At 49.0% G+C, this 22,770-nt stretch overlaps 1 protein-coding gene across 5 annotated transcripts in view; it reads left to right on the forward strand.

The window, feature by feature from the left end:
• Positions 1-22,770, forward strand: part of LOC135378629 (membrane-bound transcription factor site-1 protease-like) — a 156,788-nt gene that overhangs the window by 67,065 nt on the left and 66,953 nt on the right. The gene's annotated exons all lie outside the window — the stretch shown is intronic.

The following is a 22,770-nucleotide window of genomic DNA, read 5'->3' on the forward strand; positions in this document are numbered from 1 at the left end:
GCAAGAGAAGCCAGTACGTGACCAAAGCCCGAGCGGCGCCTGACACACAGGATTGGAGGCGCGCCTCAGGAAGAGGTGGAGAACCATGTTCTGAAGGAGGAAAGGGCGCAGAGAAGAGGGGAAAAGGGCAACAGGGAGCACTTTCCTCGGCTTTTCGGCGCGCGATTGTTCGCTGTATCTGAGAAAAGATACCATAGGCTTAATGCATATTTTGACAGTCACGTCATTGTAGTTCGTAATAAGCGAGCATTCGTTGTAGGTGTGACCTTTATAAGTGGGCTCGACTGTAGTCCAAGGATCTACAGGCCAAGGAAGGCCTGTAGATCTTTAGTGTTTCCTGGGCAGTGAAAGGACCATACTGCTTCAACTTTCCCCATTTCAGGATGGCATTCCTCTGGGGAAATGACATCGCCGAGAAACTTGATTGCCTACACAACTGAATTTTCCCCGGGTTGATTCTAAGATGTGCTGCACATATCCTATCTAACACCTCTCACGCGTAGAATGTGGTATTCTAAGGATTCCGAGTACATGAGCACGTCGTCCAGAAAAGCCACGCAGGACTTATGCTTAATATCGTGCAAAACTTTGTTCATTAGCATTTGGAAAGTAGCAGGGGCACCTCCTAGTCTGAAGGGCATTCGTGTGAATTGGAATGTGCCCTGGGGACAAAGGAAAGCAGTCTTTGCAATGTCATCTGGTGCATGTGGGATCTGGAAGAAGCCCTGAGAGAGGTCGAGACTTGAGAGGTTGAAAACCAACGCGCCTGTCCCAGCTGTGCCAGCAGCCAGTCTGTCCTGGGCACTGGGTAGACTGGAACACGGGTCTTGAAGTTTAAGGCTCTGTAGTTGATGGCCAGACGGTAGCCTCCTGACTTTTTAGGGATGCGCACTAGCCCAGGGGCTTGCTGTGGGCTCAATCAAACCCTCGTTCAGCATTTCTTAGAGGCACTGATTCATACCGTATTTTCCGGATTCTAACGCGCACTTTTTTTCGGAAAAAAATCGGCCTACAACCGCGTGCGCGTTAGAATCAAGTGCAAGCAATTTACGAAGAGCGAACTTCGAAAATGCGACGCGGGCAGGAGGCGCCATAAGCGTCTGGAAGCCCCTAGCATGTGTAGTCCCTACTGGCCCGGTCCGTACCACGTGGTCAGGCACGTGGCGTATCTCGAATAGCCTAAAACCACGCCGCTGCGTTCATCAACGCAGTACTGCTGATAGCGCTGATAGTGCATAGCCGTGTCATTCTCGCGACGCTAATCCGCATCTTAACCGATGAAGCAAAAGCGTATTCACTACGAGGCTTCGTTCAAGCGACGGGTGATTGCCTATGCGGAAACAAAGGGCAACTGTGCAGCATCAAGGAGGTTTTCTGTGCCGGAGACCAACGTCCGGGACTGGAGAAAACAGAAAGTGCAGATTCTGGCTTCGAAGTCGACGCGCGAAGGATTCAATGGGCCGAGGCACGGTAGGTCCCCCCACGTGGAGGACCTTCTTGTCCCTTTCATAAAGGATTTGCGAGCACGACATTTGCCAGTGACGTCAGAAATCATACAGGTGAAGGCCCTGGAATTCGCAAGGGCTGCGGGCATCCCATGCTCAGAGTTCAAAGGCAGCAGGAGCTGGATAACAAGGTTCATGAAGAGAGCAGGATTCTCATTACGACGCCAGACCACGATCTCACAGAAGCTGCCAGAGGAGTACGAGGAGAAATTGGTTGCTTTTCAGCGCTACGTAATCAACGTCCGCCGTACCCACTGCCATTTGGTTGGCCAGATCGGAAATGCGGATCAGACCCCGATTTTTTTTTACTTCCCATCAAATTACACAGTCGAAGAGAAAGGTGTGAAGCAGGTCGCCATTACTTCGACGGGAAACGAGAAGAATCGAGTCACGGCTATGCTGTGTTGTACTGCCGACGGCTTCAAGCTTCCACCGTACCTGATTTTTCGCCGAAAAACTTTGCCAAAGAACGAGTCCTTCCCGCCTGGCGTAATAGTGAGAGTGAATGAAAAAGGGTGGATGGACACCGATCTGATGATTGACTGGGTGGATGTCGTGTGGCGGAAGCGACCCGGTGCTAACATGGGCCTCCGCTCCATGCTTGTGCTCGACTCATTCCGTTGTCACATTTCGGAACGCCTAAAAGAGAAGTTGCACGCTTGCAATACGGACCTTGTGATCATCCCGGGCGGGATGACTTCACAATTACAACCACTGGATGTGTGTCTTAACAAGCCACTGAAGGACAATATCCGGGCAGCGTATAACAACTGGCTGATCGACGGGGATCACGTCATGACACCCGGAGGAAGGATGAAGCGCGCTTCGCTTCAAAATGTGTCGACATGGATTAATGATGCGTGGAGAAGCCTTCCCCAGACAATGGTTCAGAACGCTTTTAAAAAATGCGGTATCTCAAACGCGCTTGACGGGACGGAGGACGATTGTCTGTGGACTGTGAGCAGCGACAAAGAAACTTCTGACGATAGCGATGCTGAATAAACGCTTGTTCATTGTTTGTTTCAGTGTTTGACAGGGGTGCATTTTCAACTTTTTGGGGCGCTAAGTCGTAAAAATCACCTGCGCGTTAGATTCGGGGGCGCGTTAGAATCCGGAAAATACGGTAATCGCTCTTTTTTGGGCATTCGACAGGCTGGAGCTTGCACTGTGTTGGTATGTCATCAGATGTCTCAATCTTGTGCTCGATGAGGTCTGTGCGACCAGGGATTGACGTCCGTATGTCGTTATATTCATGCAGCATGCGCACGTCTACATGATCTTGATATTTCATTGGCTCTGTACTTGTGGCATGCTCTAGCATTGGCTCTTCAAAAAGTGTGTCTAAGGCATACACGTCGTCAGCAATTGCCGGCTGGGAATGTCCTTTATTTGGAGCACGTTCGAAGTTAACCAACTGTTGCGGATCAGTACCCAGAGTCCACCCACCGCATCCCATGTGAACGGAAATGTCTGTTGCCACAAAGAAGTCTCTCCCTAGCACTACTTCCCTGCACAGGCCTGCCATATAAAGAAAGAGCTGTTTACGGCTGCCGCCAGACCAGCGAATTCTGCACCTGATTGAAAGTGCTGTGTTGGTATATCCAGTTGGTAAGCGGAGGGAATGAGACTCCTCTCGAGGGGCTGCTCCTGCTGACTGAGCCGCTGCCATAGCTGCGCCTCAAGGAAGGCTCTACACTGGATCCGGTGTCCAGCAATGCTTGGAAGACACTGTTTCCTACTGTCACCTCCAGCAAGGGCACCCTGCGGCCGGCTGTGACTGCTACCTGCTGCAATGTGTCGTAGGTGCTGGCCGGGTCAGCGCCTACACTCGGGCGTTTCCTGGACAGTTGGGCTGGAGGTGTCCAACACCGTTGCATGCGTAGCAGCTGGGCTGTCCTCTGGACGGTCTTGTAGCACACTGCCTCGCCATGTGGCCCATTCCTCCACAGCGATGGCAAACTTGTGGCTGATTCCATGCTCTAGCTGCAGCTTGAGCATTGCTAAAGCCCTCTCTGTGGAACTGCTGTTGGTGGCCTGCCTGGTTTCTACCGTATCCAGCGCTGCTGTCCCATGCTGTGGATGGCTAGATGTTCCCCGTCTCAGAGTGAACAGGTGGTGGCCGTTGGATGGCTGATGGTTGTAGAGGCCAAGCATATGCAGTGGCTCCTGGACCTCTCGGTTGACTTGATGGCTGGATTTGCAGGGTGTCCTCAACAAATGCCAAGTCTTGAGCTACTTTGCTGCTGCTTGGTGGGGGTGGCTTGTAACTCAAACGGCTCCATGCCTTCTCCGTCAGCCCACAGGTAGCCTCGGCCATCTCGCACAGTTTTTGAACTGCATATTCTCCGCCAAATCCTGGAGTCAGCCTTCAGCCACTTTTTCGTCGACTTGCGTGTTCTCCTCGAACCGATCGAAGTATTCGGCGATCACATGTATAAAATGGCGGAGATTCTCCTGCGGGAGTAGTGTCCGCCGCTACAACTCCGATTTCAGGCATCGTTTGTAGTCAGCAGATATAAACTCCTTCCGGAACCCGTTCACGAAGGTTCCCCAGTCATCGAACTTGCCGACAAAGCGCCACCATAGCTTCGCGCTGACGTCCAGTGCTGCAGGTACTACTTGCCGAAGCCACTGGTCTTCAGTTATGCCCGAAACTTGGCAGAATTCTTCCAGTCACTGCAAAAGCCTGTCCGGTGACCGCCGGTCCTCGTAGCCCAAAAATCTTGGCAAGTCTGAGAACTCGCCGCTGGGTCTTCATTCGAGTAGCGACGTTTTGGAGGTTGTGGTCGGGTGCACTGCCCCGATGCTTGCCTTGCCTGACGGGGATAGAGTGCCTTGCAAAGTTGTATCGATTGGAGTGTTCATCAGAAGTTGCCGAACCTGACCCGCTAATCGTTCCCTTTGAAGAAGAGAGATGTCTGTTTGAGCACGCAAACCTTGTATCACGATGCCGGCGTCTACCTCCACATTTGGCGTCTCACTGACTTCATCCAGTGACATCTTCACCCCAGGTTGGTGAGACGAGCCCCCGCTTGTTAGGTTCGCCGAAGGTAGTAGCACACTTTGATGTTGCACAAGTATTTACACGCTCCGATTAGAGTTCTCACATTGCCGAAATGTCCCAAACGCCACTCACTCTCGAGCATGCTGGATTCTCTAACCTTCTCTTCCCCGTTCTCTTCTCTCTCTCCTCCTCCTCCCCTGTTGCGTGCGTGACGTTCCCTGTGCATGTGGCTTCCTCCTGTGCCAGCCACGGGAGGTGAACCTAAGTCCCGATCCCTCACACACGTAACATAACGTTGTAAGGTTTATTCCATTCCAGTCCTCACATTACCCTAAATTCCCCTTGTGTCTCCCACACATATACCCATTCTCCCTCTCCTCTTGTGAGATATCGCGAGAGTGCACACAGAGTTCTGGTTTCGGTGTCCCTCACAACATCTAGAGGTAAACATATGCTTCGTGGCGTAACACTTGTAGTCGCTGTCAGTGTTGCAGCTGCAACCTGTTTGACGCTTGTCGATTCCGATGTGCTAAGCGGGCCTGTGACATGCTGAGGTCGTGCCGACGGGCTTGCATGTTGCTCCATTGGTGCAACTTCGCTAAAATTGCATTCTTGTGTGAGCGCTGTCAAGGCTGATACATAGTCGTTGACTGATTCTCCTTCATGTTGATCTCGCTGGTAAAACTGAGATCTCCCGACGAGCTCCAAAGGCCTTGGTACGAACCTGTCGTCGAGTAGTTGCAACAATGCTGGGTAATGCACCTGCCTGATCATGCGGGGTAGGATGATGCCACACAAGATTTCGTAGATTTTTGGTCACAAAATGAGAGCAGCAGAGCTCTTTTCTTGTCGTCACTCTGAATATCGTCAGCTTCACAATAGATCTCGAAGCTGTCGTGCCACGCCGGCCAATTCACACCATGCTAAAATGGTGACACTGTTCCGTGCGCCATTGTCCAAAATTGTTTGACTTACTGATTTACCTCGTCGCCAATGTTCTATACTAGCACTATTCGCAAGGTTGAGCTGAACTGATGGGTGCGGAGTGCACCCACATCTTTATTACCAAAGACGCACACTACAACACGTCGCCATTGGTCCTGGGACCGAGCACCCCCTCGAGGTGGATTGCCAATGAGGATGAAGTGAAAACGAAACCATAGGCACAGACACCACAGCGCTCCGCTGTTTATCCGCACTCCTCACTCTCAATGGCTGACCCTCGGGGGGACGCAGTGATCGACTTGGGAAAAATGACAAAAAAATAATCAATTTTCTGGACATCACATTTCTGGGTTCTTTTGCCCCTCATCCATACATTCCCAAAGTTTTTTGACCGAAAACGACCGCAAAGTGCCCGAAAAAGATGTTTATGTGCATCATGGTTGCGTGAAATCACCCGAGATTTCCGAAAAATCGGCTGTTTTCAATCGCTCGTAAGTTCTGAACGGGAGCACCGGGCGCCGCCATCGTGGTATCATTTGAAAGAGGAATTCCTCCTCTTCAAAGTTCCCGCATCGGCCATGTCATCCAATCAGCGGATCCCGCGCAAACTGCAAAAGTTTTGAAGTCCCGAAGAGAGAAATGATTGGCCTTCTGCGCCATGTGACCAAGGAGCGCTTCATGATTGGCGCGAAGCTTGGTTGCCCCCTCCCCCTTCCCTCTCCTCCGCCGTGGCGTCCGCTCAACTCCTATTGCATGTCTACGGCCGTGCTTGTAAAACTGTTTATTCTTGCTTACTGCGTCGAAATTATTCGTTTCTATGATGGACAAACCATCGCAGAAGAGGAAGTATCGGACAGTTCATCAGTTTGGTGCCCGCAAACTGAAGACGCCGACGTCAAAGGGAAGCAAGAGAACTTCTCAGCCGGGAATCGAAACTGACTCAGGAGCCGCCATGGTAGATGTTCCTGTAACTGATGCAGTACCTATCGCGTCAGTCATCCGTACATTGGATCCTTCGAGTGACGAAGACGACGACGACGACGGCATTGCACGTGATACGCCGTCTACGAGCACGGGGTGCACAGTTCAAGCCCACGTCGAGCCGACGTACATCTCTCTGGGCGTGGCGCGCGAGCGTGCGGAAGCTGTTCAGGCATCTATGAGTTGAGTGTCTGCGACAGAACGGAAGTTGAAACTAGGTGGTGAAGTTCGAGATTCTAGTCAAACTGAGGAAGACAGAGAGCACCTTATCTGCGAAATTGCGTCGCTAAACACACTTCTGCGCGATGCTAAGTGTCAAAAGTGCTCGCGGCCGGGGTTGAGCATGGTACCAGGGACCAGGCTTGGATTAGCAGTAAAGATGCAGCTAACTTGCGAAACGAAGCGGTACGGTCGCTAATGAATGGTCGTCGCCAAGGAAACAGGACAACAAGGCGTTTGAGGTGAACCTGAGGGTGATGCAAGCCGTGAAAAACATTGGGAAGGGTGCCACTGCACTAACTGGCTTTTTTGCGACTATGAACGTCTCTCACAGAGGTTTACGTCACAAAGCTTTCCAAGAACACTTGAAGGCAACGTTTAGGCCTGCTTCCTCAGAAACAGCTGGGAATATCTTTGCTGATGCTGTCGCTGCTGTACGCAAGGTCTACGAGGCCATGGACCCGGTGTTCACAAAAAACCATCACCGTTGTTTACGATGGGACATGGTTGACACGGGGCCACAGCTCTCACATTGGTGTAGGGACAATCATTGAATTTTATACAGGGTTAGTGATTGACCCTGTTGTACTTTCTAACTACTGTCATGGGTGTACCCTGGGCCCAAAAGAAGGTGATGAAGGCTACAGTGTTTGGAAGGCATCACATGTGTGCCAAAAAAAACACTGAAGTAAACTCCGCAAGGATGGAGGTAGAAGCAGCACTGACAATGTTCAGGCGCTCGCTGAGCAAAAATGATCTTCGCTACACGAATATTGTCTGCGATGGAGACAGCAGAACTTTTCTAGCTCTGTGTGAGGATAGAACATATGGGTTCATCCCAATGACGAAGGAAGACTGTGTGAACCATGTACAGAAGCGTATGGGGTCTGCCCTTCGTTCGTTGGTGGCAAAAAGCAAGAAAGGGCAGCCACTTGGGGGCAGAGGTGGTCTCACACAGGACCTCATAAAAAAACTTGTTACATCCACCGCTTTAAAACCACGGGATGAAGTTCCGGTAGTATCCCACTAGACCCAAGAACATTTGAAGTTCTTTAACATTTCTTGGGGGGGATACTCCGACACAGCCTGCACTTTGTCGGGATCGGGGCGGCACTCACCTGGTGAGATTATATGGCCAAGGAACTTTAAGGACTGCTTGCAAAAGCTCACTTTTGATGGGTTCACTGTGAGACCCGCTGACTCAATCCTACTGAGGACATCCTTGATGTGTTGCATGTGTTCTTCAAAGGTCTCAGAGTATATTAGCACATCATCCAGGAATGCCATAACATATTTATGCTTAATGTCCTCAAGTACTTCATCCATCAGTGCCTGGAAAGTCGCTGGACCCCCGGCTACACCAAAGGGCATCCGCTTAAACTGGAATGATCCCCTATGACATAGAAAGGCAGTTTTTGAAATGTCCTCAGGGGCAAGGGGCACTTGGAAGAACCCTTGAGCCAAATCCAGGCTGCTGAACCAACGTGCACGTCCCAATTGAGCAAGAACCCAATCAGTTTGTGGCATTGGATACACTGGTACTTCTGTCCTGGCATTCAGTGTAGGGTAATCCACCGCCAGGCAGTATCCACCTGTTTTCTTCTTGACCAGCACCGGTGCACTGGCCCATGGACTAGAACTTGGTTCGATAAGGCCCTGGTGTAAGAGTTCATCTATGCACTGATCGAGGATCTCTCTTTTCCGCGAGTTGACTGGCCGAAGCCGACAACGAACTGGTTGATGTGTACCTGTGGCTATGCTGTGGACCATTAATGATGTGCAGCCTGACTGTGTAGTAAAAAGATGTTGGTAGGTGTTACGAATCTCATCAAGTTCTTTATTGTTAACAATATCCAAGTCGTTGGACTTATGGTCACCCTGGTCTGTAGCGAACAGTGCCTGTAGATACAGGCCGAGATCCTCAGTACTAGAGCAGTCATCCATCGTGTCTTCCCTTGGAACGTTCCCTTCATCCAGTACCTGGGCAAGTCCTGTAGGTGTTCTCTCTACTCGTTCCTTCTTGCTGAACTTATTTAGTTGATGCGGGTCTGAGGTCCGCGTCCAGCAGGGTTGGCCGGATTTAATCCAGCCGGATTTAATCCACCGGATTTTTTTGGATTTTATCCACCCAAATTTCTCCGGACTTTTCTGGATTTTATCCACCTTACTTCTTTTTTTTTTTTTTTTGTTATTCCACAAAGGGTGCATTTCTTCATTTACGTTTCTCTTCACACAGTTGGACGGCTGCGATGATATAGACGAGGTGAATTTCTTTGTAATTTTATTCATACGATAAAATGAAATCAACATGGCTGCGCTGTCGAAACATTAGTTGCAACTTTCAACGTACACGCTCCACCCTCTACAAGCACAAGTCGCCACTAGACTGTTCATGGGCGTAATCACACTAATCGCTTCTAAAATGACGGTGGATCTTCACAAGCTTCGTTGCCTTCTCGAGCCCAAGTCGATTCCTGACAGCACTCCACACCATTCCGCATGATGAGAATATGCGCTCGATGGACGCCGCAGATGCAGTACACGAAAGCAACTTCGCGAAGTAGTCGCAGAAGGTAGCGGGAAGCTTTTGAGAATCCCTCAATTGGATACCCAAAACGTGCCACCATTGTCCTGGGACGAACTCTTCCAGAACCTGAGGAAGCATCACATACTGGGGAAATGTTTCGGGGTCTTTAACCTTAAACTTCAGGACAAATGGGACGAATTCTGGGTGTCTTGCAGCTAACCAGTTAAGTGCTATTTCTTCTCTTCCTTGACTTAATATATCAGGAGCTGCGGATGGGTCCATCAGATATGCAAGAAAATGCGCTGGCGCAAGAGCTTGGCTTGCCCTGTACTTTATCTCGGCATTAACGTGGTGCAACTCCGGTGCCACTTCGAGGGATATCCAAGTCTGAGCTGCAGTCGACAGTGTCGCTTTCTCGCTCTGAAGCTGTGATAAAGCACTGTTGAGGATGCCCAACATGTCCTTCATGAGACGGGTGTCCGTAAAGATTGCGGGGCTCTCCAGGACAGCAGCAACATCTGAACAAAAGTCACTAGGATGCTCAAGCCGAATTTCATTGTATTTGTGGAAATTTTCAAGGAACGTCCGCACACATTCGAAATTAGAGCTCCATCGAGTGTCACAAGGCAGTTGAGGTAGAAGGCCATTCTTTTCTTGGAGCCACCCATGAGGTTGGTGGTGATTCTTAAAATATTTCTGCACTCTCACGATCTTGTTCAGAAGTTTCGAAGGCAGGACCTGCTTTACAAGAAGGTTCAGGTAGTGTGCCGAGCAACCGTACGTTACCAGACCTGAATGGCTCTCTTCGAGTAGTTTCCTCATCTTGAGCATCTTGTTCTCGTTGTCCGTACACACCGCAAAAACGTCGCACCCGAAATTGTCCTGGATTTTCTTCATGGCATCCTCGGCACGTGCAGCACAGTACTCTGCCGTCTTTTTCTGTGATCCACTGTCATACATGTCCAATAGGTACGACTTTTGGCCTGTGTGGACACTCACTGCCGTTACCGGGTCATTTTGACAGCTTGACCATCCATCTATGAGGAGAGTAACCGACTTCACGGACGTCAACTCTTTCTTGAGTGAGTCTTCAACGGCCTGGAAGGCGTCATCCAGTAGTTTTCCGCCAAGCTGTTTTCTGTCTGGCGGCTCATATCCTGGGCGTAGTGATGCCACCATGTCTTTAAATTCTGTCCTTTGAGCAACGTTGAAAGGCACATTGCATGCGTAGAAAAACGTTGCTACCTTCGCGTCCAGACCGCCTTTCTGCTTCTTAGATGTTGTAACTCCATATGCCGATATGGCGGGTTGCGACTGTTTCCTTTTTGAAGGACCAGGAGCACAATCCTCCACAGTATCATCCTCAAAAGGTAGCGTATCTTCTAATGCCAGGTTTCCTTCCATGTAAGAGGGCTGAGACCTGGCAGTGTTCTTATTACGTTGAGAAATCCTCATCTTGCAACCGCTTAGGTGCGCCCTAATCCTTTCGATTCTGGCACTCACCTCTTGATTGCAATGTTTGCATTTAACTTTTGTTCCGGTCTCTTCCACCTCCGCCCACTCAGGGAAAGGCTTTCTTCCGCTGCCCGGAGGCATGACATTAAACGGGGTGTACACACGGACACAAAACACAATGACCAGCGTTGCGGATTCCTGACCTCTTCCTCTACACACGTGGTTTCTCGTTTCAATTCACTCGACCATAGCAATACCGTGGCGACTCCTGGTGTAGCGCGCGGAAGGCACTGTTGCGAAGGCGGAATTTTTGAATCTGTAGCGCCCGCTACATCCCACATCGTCACCGCCACTTCCATCGCATCGCTCTCGCGACGCGATGTTTTGTTTTCCGTTCACGCGCCAGGCGCCATTGTTCATCATTAAAACGGCGTACCTCGTAGAGCACGGTTGGCTGTCTTTCTTACCGCTCTACAACTGGTGACCTGGACGTCCTTCAACGAATTTCAACTGTGCTATAACTAGCTATTCAAATCTGTTGGAATCGTACCAGGCACATTTTCGCTGCTCTTAATAGTGAATAGAAAATTTATTTTTCTTATACCCGGTGTCGCAGCTAGCTGGGAACATTTTTTATAGAAAAACTGTGGTCATTTCCGTAACGCTTACGTTCCAAACCGATGCCGTACTGTAAGCACCGTTGGTTTGCAACTTGTGTTGCAACACTGGTGTGTTGTGTTGTGTTCCGAGACACCGTATATATGCTGCGTACAACGTTTCACCATGTTGCTATGACGCTCCTGATATTCTCCAGTAATCTCCAAAATCATCCAATAAAGTCCGGTTTTATCCAAAAAAGTCCACTGGAGAGGACTTTTTTAAAAAAGTCCGGATTTTTTCCAACCCTGGCGTCCAGCCACCTTGGCCCATGTGCAGGGACATTCCAGTTGCTTCCAAGAAATCCCTCCCCAGGACAATGTCATGACACAACTCTGGTAGCAACAGAAATCGTTGTTTCCTTGACGTTCCATGCCACTTAATGCGGCAGCGCACTGACCGCCCGGCCTCTGACCAACCACTAGCCAAGGCGCAATGCCCGTTTCTCTTCCTTGGCTACGGCGCCAGCTCCAACAGCTGCCGAAAAGGCTCGCTCCCCTACCAGGCTGATGCTGGCACCTGTGTCTAGTAGTGCGAAGAAAACAGTGTTGCCAATTGATACTTCCAGCAGTGGTTCTTTACTTCCAGCTGTTGCCAAGACTTGAACGGAGGTGGCGTAGCTGCTAGCCGGTATTACCGCTACGCCCTTGCGTTTCTCGGACACCGAGCTTGTAAGTGGCCCTGTTGGTTGCAGTTGAAGCACCGTCGTTGCTTGCGTGGCCTGCCTGTAGCACAGTCCCGTGCTAGATGGCCGACCCCACCGCATCGGTGGCATACTATGTCGTGATTACCTTGTCGGTAGCCCCAATGTCGTGGTCCTGCTGGGAGCCTTTCCACTTGCCGGGTCGTCTGGAGTCCACTGTGTTGATGAGCAGTGTTAGTGACATAGTGCGAAAGTGTGGGCGTCCATTGTGGTGCCTCCGCACAAAGTCCGGACGTAAGCGGACCGTGGTCACATTGCCGCTGAGAGGCCAGCACAGCCGCGGGTTGAAGCTGCCATTCCTGGGTTTGGCTAGTTGTCCAAGGAGCGGTAGCACTGGTGGCGACGGGTACCCCATGTTGCTGTGCATGCTCTTGGTTGACATAGGCGAGGTCCGCCGCTAACTGGTTGGCTCGTAGCGGTGGTGGTGCGTAACGCAAACGGTGCCAAGCCCGTTCCATGACCTGTCCTGCTGCTCTGGCCATTTCTTTGAGATTTTCAAACTGCATGCTTGAGGTTAAGTCTTGGTAAGTAGGATGCATTTGGCGCCATACACGCTCCACCTTTTCTGCGTACGAGACCTGCTCCCCAATGCGGTCGTAAAATTCGGCAATCACGTGAATGAATTCTTGAAGATTTTTTGCGGGGTGCTGGGTACGTCCTTCAAGTTCTCGTTTAAGCCGGAGCGTCTGGTCCACTGGCGTGAACTCCGCTGTGAATTCCCTGACCAAGGCTTCCCAGTCCTGAAAACCCCCGGTAAATCTCCACCATTGCTTTGCCGAGCCTTCCAGGGAAGCGGGAAGCATCTGCGCACGGTGTTCTATGGGTATCCCGCAAATATCGCAGTACTCCCCGAATCGATAAAGGAATTCTTGGGGAGATATGTGGTCCTGGTAACCAGCAAACTTCGGTAACGGAACCGGGGGTCCCCTGATTGTAAGTGCCGGCTCCCTGGTGCGTTGCCCTTTCACTGCGGTAACGTTCGCCATGCTGTCGCCCGACGCCATATGCTTGTTAGGCCTAGTCTCCACCTCATTGTTCATGTTGTCGCTGGATGTGTCCGTGCTGTTTGGATATGAAGTTGCTAGCAGCACATCACGTAGCTGTGAAGCCAGTCGTTGCCTGTCCAGTGCGGTTCCCGCTGTGGTGGCCAGAAGCTGCTGCACAATTTCAGGCGGGATGATAGTTTCGTTTGGTGTCGGAGAAACCTACGTCGCTGCTGCGTTGTTCGTCATTGTAGGTTCCGATCGGACGAGCCCCCACTTGTTACATCCACCGCTTTAATTCCCAGTCACGGGCACACAACGTACAGTAATATGCACACTCACCCCAACCTTAGATAGCCTTCCACCCCCAACGTCCGAACGGTCCAGTCCACACGCTCCAAACCTCCTACGTCTCTCTCTCCCCCACTCCTCCTCTCCATACTTCCGGGTCCGCTCCCTCTCGTCTTCCTCCTCCTCTCCCATTGCCTGCCTTCATCCCCCAATACCCCAGCCTCCTCACAAACTGACGACATATTACGGCTTCGGGGCCACACCGATGTTGACGACATGCAAAACACAGTTATGGCGACATAGTACCACGTCACGTCTACCGATGAGGCACCAAAACATGATCCTTGTCCATGGCGACATAGTACCACGTCACGTCTACCGATGAGGCACCAAAACATGATCCTTGTCCACAAGGCCCCACATGTTGGTGCAGACACCAGGCAGCAGATCCAATGGGTGAACTGCAGCCTGTGCACAAGTACAAGCTGTCAAACCATGTTGCTGAGGCAATGCTACCTGTGTACCAACGTCCGTCTGGCACACAGCTTCTTGAAAGGTGCAAGGGACAAAAGACTCAGAATGCTGCTGAGAGTCTACATTCAGTCATTTGGTCACTGCAGTCCAAGGACAAGAATGCCTCGCTGATTGCAGTAGAGACAGCTGTCAGCGGCACATTCTGCAGGTACAACAGTGGCACACTTCGTGCCTACACGCAGTTTTGCTCATCAATTGGAATGAAGCCTGCAGAACATGCTGTACGTAGGGCAGCTGAAAAGGACTCAGCCCAGAAGAAAAAGGCAGCTAAAAAGCACCAGACGAAAGGAGAGGTGACCAGGAAGACCCGTGCACATAAAGACAGTAAAGACTATAGTCCAGGAGCATTCTAGTGTACATAAACGCATTGTAAAACTTTGAACACCATTTTCTCAAAACAAGTTTTTGTGCTACCTGTCCTACTTATGCAGCAGATGCCTTCGCATCCGCTTCATCGATTTTGAATCAGATTTTTTCAGTAGATTCACAGAATGTTATTGTATGTCATGACCGTCTTAGTTTTTCACATTGGCCATATGAAAATTTGTAAACTGATTTTACGTCAAGATGTACAACCTGCTCATTTCGACAATGTAGCGAAAAATGAGAACAGTAGAATTTTATCGGGGAAATTGCAAAAAAGAAGACTGTCACAACGTGCATCACACATTTGGGAATGTGCACAAAGTTGAACTGCTCTCCTATCACGATCCAGGAATTCTCCATGCCCTGCAGAAAACATGAAACATAAAAACTTTGTAACTTGAAAACTTCTGAAGATATCTCCTTGATATTTTAGTGGAATCATTACAGAAGCAAAGGTATTACACATACCAATTTTTATCAAAATCCACCAACAAATAAGAAAGTTAGTATCAATCCCCACGTCCCCCCTTAAACAGTGCATATAGACATTATCTGTTTCCACATTTGCTTTGCCAAAGTGGCATACTTTGTGAATTTGTTGAACACCACTATGAGGAATCTATCATCACTCTGATGATGTCAGCACTCAGCTCCACCATCGGAATTGGGGCCCAGCTGCTGGACATCATACCACTGGGCTTCCGGCATCGTGGCTTAATTTGCTGGCAGGTTTGGCAGACTCTCGCATGTTGAGGTATGTAGGCCCTCATCGCCAGCCAGAACTACAGGTGTCGCGAATGTCTGAACGTCTTGAAATACCCATTGTGGCCGCTGGTGTCATGCCTGAAGTACAGCACATCCTTTCGGAGCTGCTGCGGAACCCACAATAGCCTACTGGCTCGACATGTGGCTTATGTTCCACATCACTCTGTGCTCGTCCACTTGGCCCTCTGAGCACTGTCATACTCTGGATCTGCCTAGCCTCTTTAGTGTCTGCTGGCAGACCTTCATGACTGCTGATGTGATTGTGGGTACCCTTCAGTAGATGATCATTCAGCTGTTGCTTTGAGAGTTATCTTTGTGTCAATGAGGGTGGTATGGCCACCTCTTGCCCATCTACAGCCTCTTCGAAATCTATGAGACAATCTTGTTCTGGCACTTCGAAGGGGAACAAGTCCTCAGCTACAGACTGTGTGACCCACTATCGAAATGAGCAGGGAAACGGCTTAGAACATCTGCTGGGATGTTTGATTTGCTCCTAAGATACTTGCTTTGCCGCTATTGTGCTTTATAGTGCAATTGAATCCGTGCAGGCGCAGGACCAATCTTCGTACTCTGCTGGAAGTTTGATCAGTTCAAAACATCCATGCCAGTGAAGCACGGTCACAGTAGACATCAAACTATGTAAACCTTACGTATAGGCGGACCCTGTGGAGGGCACACACTACATCCAAGCATTCCTATTCCTCTACTGTATAATTCCCCTTGGTTAATGCCCTGCTGGTGAAAGATACTGGATCCATGGAACCACTGTGATCTTGAAGTAAAACCACTGCAGTTCCTTCTCCACTTGCGTCTGTCTCAACAACAAAGAGACGATTGAGATCTGATAGAGTTAAAACGGCTCCCTCTGAGAGCTGGCCCTTAGGGCATTGAAGGCAGCTCCTGTTCTGGGCCCCAGTCCCATGGAGAATCATTACGCAGAAGCCTTATTAAGTGTCTTGCAGTGTCCGAATAATTTGGGAGGAAATTTTTATAATATACTGGACTGTCAGGCCAAGGAATGCCCGCAGATCCCTCACTGTCCTTGGTTGAGGGTAACTCTGAATGGCTTGTACCTTCTCTGGGTCGGTGCAACACTCACCAGGGGAAACTATATGTCCAAGGAACTTCAGCAAGGAACATCTACAGAGCTGAACTTCCTTGGGATTGACTGTAAGGCCTGCTGCTTGTAGTCTCTCCAGGACTTCCCGTACATGTTGAACGTGGTCCTACAAGGACTTGGAGTAAATGGAGGCATGCCATGCATCACTTGTGTTTGATGCACCTCACTACGTTGTCCATTATCATTTGAAAGGTAGCTGGAGCTCCGGGCAAACCGAAGGGAATCTGCTTGAATTGATTAGGACCTTGAGGGCACAGGAAGGCTGTCTTTGTAGCGTCACCTCCTGCTAGTGGTATTTGGGAAAAAACCCTGTGACAGGTCCAGGCTTGTGAACCACTGGGCCCTGCCCAACGGTGCCAGCACCCATTCAGTCTGTGGGATTGGATATACTGGGACATGTTTCTTTTCATTTGGAGCCCTGTAGTCAATTGCCAAGCAATAACCTCCAGACTGTTTGTGAACTAATACTGGAGCACTTGCCCTAGTACTAATGCTGGGTTCTACAAGGGCTTCATGTAACATCCCCTGTAGGCACATGTCCATGATACCCTGCCTCTGTGCATTTGCAGGGCGAAGCATGTAGCGAGTTGGGATTCCATTGGTTGTCTTGATCTTATGTTCCATGAGTGATGTCTGCCCTCGTGTAGTTGTAAAAATGTCCTTAAAGGGACACTCTGGGACAATTCCAAATTCTTATAGTGACCTTTCTGAATAAGTTTGGCACATTCTTCAGAAACGAGAAACAAAGTCAGTTTGACGGTTAGGGACCTGTCAATTGCCCTAAATGCTGTCAGGCTTATATCAAAACTAAAGGTGTGGTAATATTGAAATTCTTGAATACGAATACCTGAAAAAGGTACCCTTCGAATGTGATATTGAATATCAATTGCCATAGAAAGGCACATAACACTAGGGACTTGCAAGAGGTACTGTATTTTCGGTGTATAACGCGCACTCGTGTATAACGCACACCCCTAAAAACGGGCCGAATTTGAAACATTTTCGATGTACAATGCACACCGGTGCATAACGCGCATTGCAACGGTGCTACAAGCCTCTGTACTGCCACCAGTACCCACAATAAACCAAACAGTGCATCATATGCGTATGCATATGCTATATTTGAAACACATTTAGTCAAATCCATTAAACTTCGATGCAACAGCGTCGCTGTCATAGTATACTTCAGTGTCCTCTCTGCTTTCTGTTTCGCGTTCCTTCTCAATCACGCCATTCTTCTGACATGAATTCAAGATTATTGACCGTTTATGAAGTCCAGTGTCCCTCCGCCGGATCTGTCAACTGACCCTAAGAGATATGGGAGAAAGCCACAGCACACCCTGGAAGTGGCTAGAATTTGTACGTCACTGACCTGAAAAGGAACTCTGCAGGAAAATATTTCTGTGTATAATGCGCACCGTTAGATAACGCGCAGGACCCTCTTTCAGAGCACTTTTTTATTGTATAACGCACGCGTTATACACCGGAAAATATGGTAATATACCAGGAAAGTAGCAAATACACAATTGGTTTATCAGCTTATTCTTGCTTGGTACATAGCATACGTGACTATCTGCATTTGTGTAGTCAGATGAAATGATGAACTATGTGCCTTCCATGAAAACTAACACAAACCGAGAAGCATCAAGTCATGCTAAACCCTGGGAATGCTTGAGGCGCTTCACATTGTAGATATTGGACACCACTGCCCTTAGTGCAAATTCTCTTTGAGGAATAAATGTGAACAGAGAAACATGTTCAAAAATTTATGTCCACTGAGGAGCATTTCGGTTGATGTTGTTGTGAAGAAAAGCGAGCTGCTCAGCATTTTCAGGTGACAAGCGCTCTCCTCTTGTGCTTACAATACCCCGCCAGCTGAAAACATTCTTTCACTAGGAACAGATGTGGCAGGAATTGCCAAGTACTTCAGTCCAACCTGTGCAAGGGGAGGGAACTTGAAATGGCCAGTTACCTTCCACCAACTCCATGGATTCTTCCTTCTTTCTAACAGAAAATCCTTCACATCATCATCAATTTCTCTTTCAGCTGATGACAGTGATCATTCTTGCTATTGGCTGTTAGGCAAGCTTTTGGAATGCATACCACAGGTCTAGTGATAAAATGGATGAAGTCACAGGTGGAGTGCCCATTTTTTCTTGCTGACTCGGCTGCTCTGCAACTGGCTGCATCTCCCTTGTCAAAAGATCGCAAAGTCACATTTTCATCTGGCCACAATTAGGCCACATGTCCACATGCGTCAAAAACGTGTACGTGAAGCGGAACATTCTTGTCGCAGTGTGGGAGAAGCAGCCTCTGTATTCCGCTTTGCTTCGACCGTGCAATGCACGCTTTTTAGTGGCATGCTGTGCATCTTTGTCCAGTCAGGTGGTCAACATAGATTACATCACTCTCTTGTTTTCTTCCGGCCACCCACACAGTCTGTAGCACGTTGATAGCATCATAAGTGTCGATATCTTGAGATCCGCGGAAACCGCAGGCGATAGCCGCTGCTGGGCAGCCAGCACTCTTTCTGGCTGCCCTTGCTTGTGGGAGAGCATCACTAATTGCCAGCTGCAGGGTATGTGCAAAGCAAGCACGTTTTTTCCAAGGTAGCTGCCTCACTGCAGCACTGGTGTTGCGGTCGTTCTCTGTCACAATGAAGATTGTCGTCTTGTTTGGGATATTTCATTCACTGCATAATTCATGCAGCAGGGATGACAGATTTAGCACGGTGTGGCTTTGAGGCACGTACCAAGGCACGTACCGTACCGAGGCACCAACCGCACGTACCGTATTCCTAATGTACGCCTCTTCAGTTCGTAGTCACTTGTCATGAAGTGACAAGTCAGACTCGTACATCTATGGTTTGCATCTGATGTCCACATGTCACTCGCAAATGCTAGTGCAGATGTGCCAGTCTCAAATGCAGAAGTCAATTCTTGGTCTACTTTGCGACGTGTATCGTCAAAGAGACGTGATACCAAGTTTCATGAGAGTTCTTGACGGTACAGTAATACTGTAGTACGTAATTTGGAACAGCTTCCTTCGTTAATGCTGTAAAGCCAGGGTCTTCGACAATGCTGTAATGTTGTATATCTCGTGCCATCGTTTCGGCAACCTTATGTCTAGAGCTTGTTTCTTTTTCTTCGGCAATGACATACGTGTTGGTGTCATTTGCACAAGTGTTGGCTGCCACGTCGCCAACTCTGGAGCCTATGATCGCTCATATTCAGCGAATAACTGCTGATGCAATTTAAGATGATTTTGCAGCATAGTCGTCATTCCAGTTGGAATTTTGAAGTTGCGCTCACCAGTTTTGCATAGCTGCATACCTTGACAAGCTTTATCGAAGTACAACCTTTCCACTCCTAGCCAAGGGCAATTGATTTTCATTTCCGTGGCATCCGCTGTCCTCCATGGTTGCTGTATTCAAGCTGTACCACTTTTTGTGCCGTGCACTTCCAAAACACACAGGTGCAAAACGTCAACAGCGAACCAAAACTACAAAAACTCATGGTAGGGGACCGAGAGACACGGAACAGGAAGAGCGGATGACAAATTCTCAGACTCAGAAGTTCTTCTGGGATTATCAACATTCTGTTGTAAATGACACTTTGAACTACAAAGACTCGTTACAGATGGGGTCACTGCAGCTACGTAGCTCACGTAGAGTGGGTGTGCTCTCACATAACAAGGCAAGCTACGCGACGGTAACACAGCTTCATATTCTACAGGAATTTAGCCAAGCAGAGGGCTTCTATTGAATGTGAAACCAGCTGAGATGCTGTTCACAACTTATGGATCCTGCCCACAGCATTGTACGCGTGTGCGCATCCGGGTGGTGTATGCACTTCACGACGTAGAAGGGCTACCCAAACAGAATTACAGCATTGGACAATAATACACTACAGCTGAAACACTCCTGGAACAATTTCATTTCATTTATTTAACCCTTAAAGGTCCGAGGACATTACACAAGAGGAGGACATAAGCAAAGCAAAACACAGTAATGCTAAACACAATGTGAGAAGACAGGATATAACGTAAATTAATACAAGGTAATACAAGGAAATACAAGGTAATGCAATGAACTCTCGATGACTCAAACACACACTATCCGGCTATCTTAGCTTGACTAAAGTGGAGTTTTGACTTATCAAACTTGCCTCATACTTGACTTGAACATCAGACGTTCAGACACTCATAGTACTCCGCAATCACGTTTATGAACTGCTTCAAGTTCTCTTCTGGGTGCTGCGTTCACTTCCTGAGTTCTTCTTTGGGGCACTTCTTCTGGTCGATCAGTGCGAACTCTTTGTGTGACGCACTCTGGAACGATTTCCAGTCCAGAAAGGAACCCGCGAAACGAAGCCAAAGTCCTGCGCTTCCCTCCAATACAGTGGGCACCACCAGTTCCAGAACGGTCTTCATGTGGTGTTGAATTGAGCAGGCAAAACGCATCCAGCTTGTACAAAAATTCTTCCGCCGACTGGGGGTATCAGAAGCCGGAAAACTTTGGGGCCTGCATGTCCAAAAAGCACAGTTTGGCTACCGGCTTACCTGAGTCCAGTACTGCAGCCAATGGGACCTGATCATCGGTAATCGTGAGAATCATCCCTCTCATGTGTGTGGCTAATTCTTCATGTTGCAGTAGAGAACCATCTGTGACTTGAAACAACGCCTGTACCATTCCAAAGACTCCATCGAAGATTCCAAAGGTTCCAGGTACCAAGGATTCCATCTTTGGTTCTTATAGACGAGCCTCCACTTCTCAGGTTTATTATCCTACTCCGCGGGTACAACGTGCTGTTCTACCCTGTGCCACATGGCGATCTTCCTCGGCAGTCGTCCTTCTCCCTACTCCCCAAAGCCCCTAATCACGTGTCCTCCATCACGCGCTCGCGAGACCTCGCGAGAGTGTACATTAGTTCTGGTTTTGTTCTCTCTTACAGCACTACCAAATTTGCCAATGTCACATTGGTCCGCATTCTCGTTCATGATCGTGGTTCTTGGTGCACTTGGGACGAGCCCCCACTTCTCACGGTCTAAGGATTTCTACTTTCTAGGGATTTCTACTTTTTCTAACACAAATATTTACATTAGCACACCTTCACAGTTCACCATCGACCCGCCCTTTCTGCTCCACCACACCAACCGTGCGTCCTCATGGTTTCCCTTCCCCCACTGCACATGCGTTGCTCTCTCATTTTCTCCCCTTTCTTCCCAGCATTCTCACTCTACTGTCAAGGTCTGGGGTAACACTTCCTTTACTCAGCTCAGCAGTTATTTACAAGAAAAACTCTCGGGCGACCCTTCTCTGCTTTCACATGTCAGAATCGTCCACACGCAAGTCCGCGTCTCCCCGCTGTTCTCTTCTCCTTCCCTCTCCCTGTCCTCTCTCCCCTCACTCCCGCTCGTCACGTGGCCGCCCTCCTTCGCCACCTAGTGGCGTTTTCCACAACTCGCTCCCCTCTTCCCAATCACTGGGGCGACCCTTACACTACCGTGTGACCGTGCTCCTCACCCTCACATAAGAATAATGCAAAATAAATGTGTAACCTACAATAATCATGCTTTTCTTTTAATATGCATCCCCAGCTGTAATTCTACATTTAAAAGGTTGCATTATGACACAGCTGTGCTCCTCTGTTTATTTTTCTGTTTTGTACTGTTTGTGCGTTTTATAACAGTAAAGTGGTCCTGGCCTTCCTGACATTCTCAGACATTCCACGGAAACAGGCAGAAGGTCATGTACAGCACTCAACATGGATAGAGATCATCGAATTACGTTCTTCACCTGAAAAATACTGTATTTGCTTGCATATTAGATGCACTTGCGTATAGAATGCACCTCCAACTTGAGCACCCATTTGTGGTCACTTTTTTTTTGCTCGCATAAGACTCACATCTTCTTTTGTGTCATGGGTGATACGTACAGCAAAGCATGTGCCATGTCTCTTCGATTCACCCTCTCTTCTCTCGCCGTGCTGGCTGCGGGGAGGTGAGTGGCATGTGGACGGAAGGGGGGCAGCCAGAGTCGACGATGACCCAATGAGGTGAGGACCATGAGGACTTTCGACATAAGGAGGAGTGTCCCTCTTGCTTGTGTCAGTTTCTCTCGATGGTGCTTGTGGACCTCATGGCAGTGTGATGCATTCTGGGACTTTTGGTTTCCATGCGATGGAGAAACGTGCAAGCTACATATCAAAGCACAAGCTCATGGTAATCTTACATGTAGAGGGGCATGGAAATGGTGATGCTGCTCGAAGATTTTCAGTGAACGAGCCCCAAGTCCGATATTGGAAGCAGAGGAACAGTCTCTTGGCAACGAAGACGACAGGCATGGCGTTCTGGGGTCCAAGCAGTTTGCGAATGGATCACGCAAGCGTGGGTTCAGATCGCTCCCAATATCATCCGCCCTTGATGGCACATTGGATGATCTTGTCTTGGAGGATGACAGACAGAATGCATGTTGCGATTCTGAGGGGCCCACAATGTGGGCACGGGCCTCTAGTAATAAGACGCAAGTTTTGTGCACAATGATTGTTGAGTTCAATTTTTTCCCCTGATATTGGGAGCACCCTGTGGTTCACAATCTTCTTCTGAGTAAAAAATATGCCTTCTATACTCGAGCCACATTGTTTACACCATGCTCGGAGTCATTGAGCTCACCTTCAAGTTCAGACCATATGTATGGGCAGTTAGTTCGTCCAGT

This window comes from Ornithodoros turicata, chromosome 1 (assembly GCF_037126465.1).
Source record: "Ornithodoros turicata isolate Travis chromosome 1, ASM3712646v1, whole genome shotgun sequence".
In the NCBI taxonomy this organism is placed as follows: Eukaryota; Metazoa; Arthropoda; class Arachnida; order Ixodida; family Argasidae; genus Ornithodoros; species Ornithodoros turicata.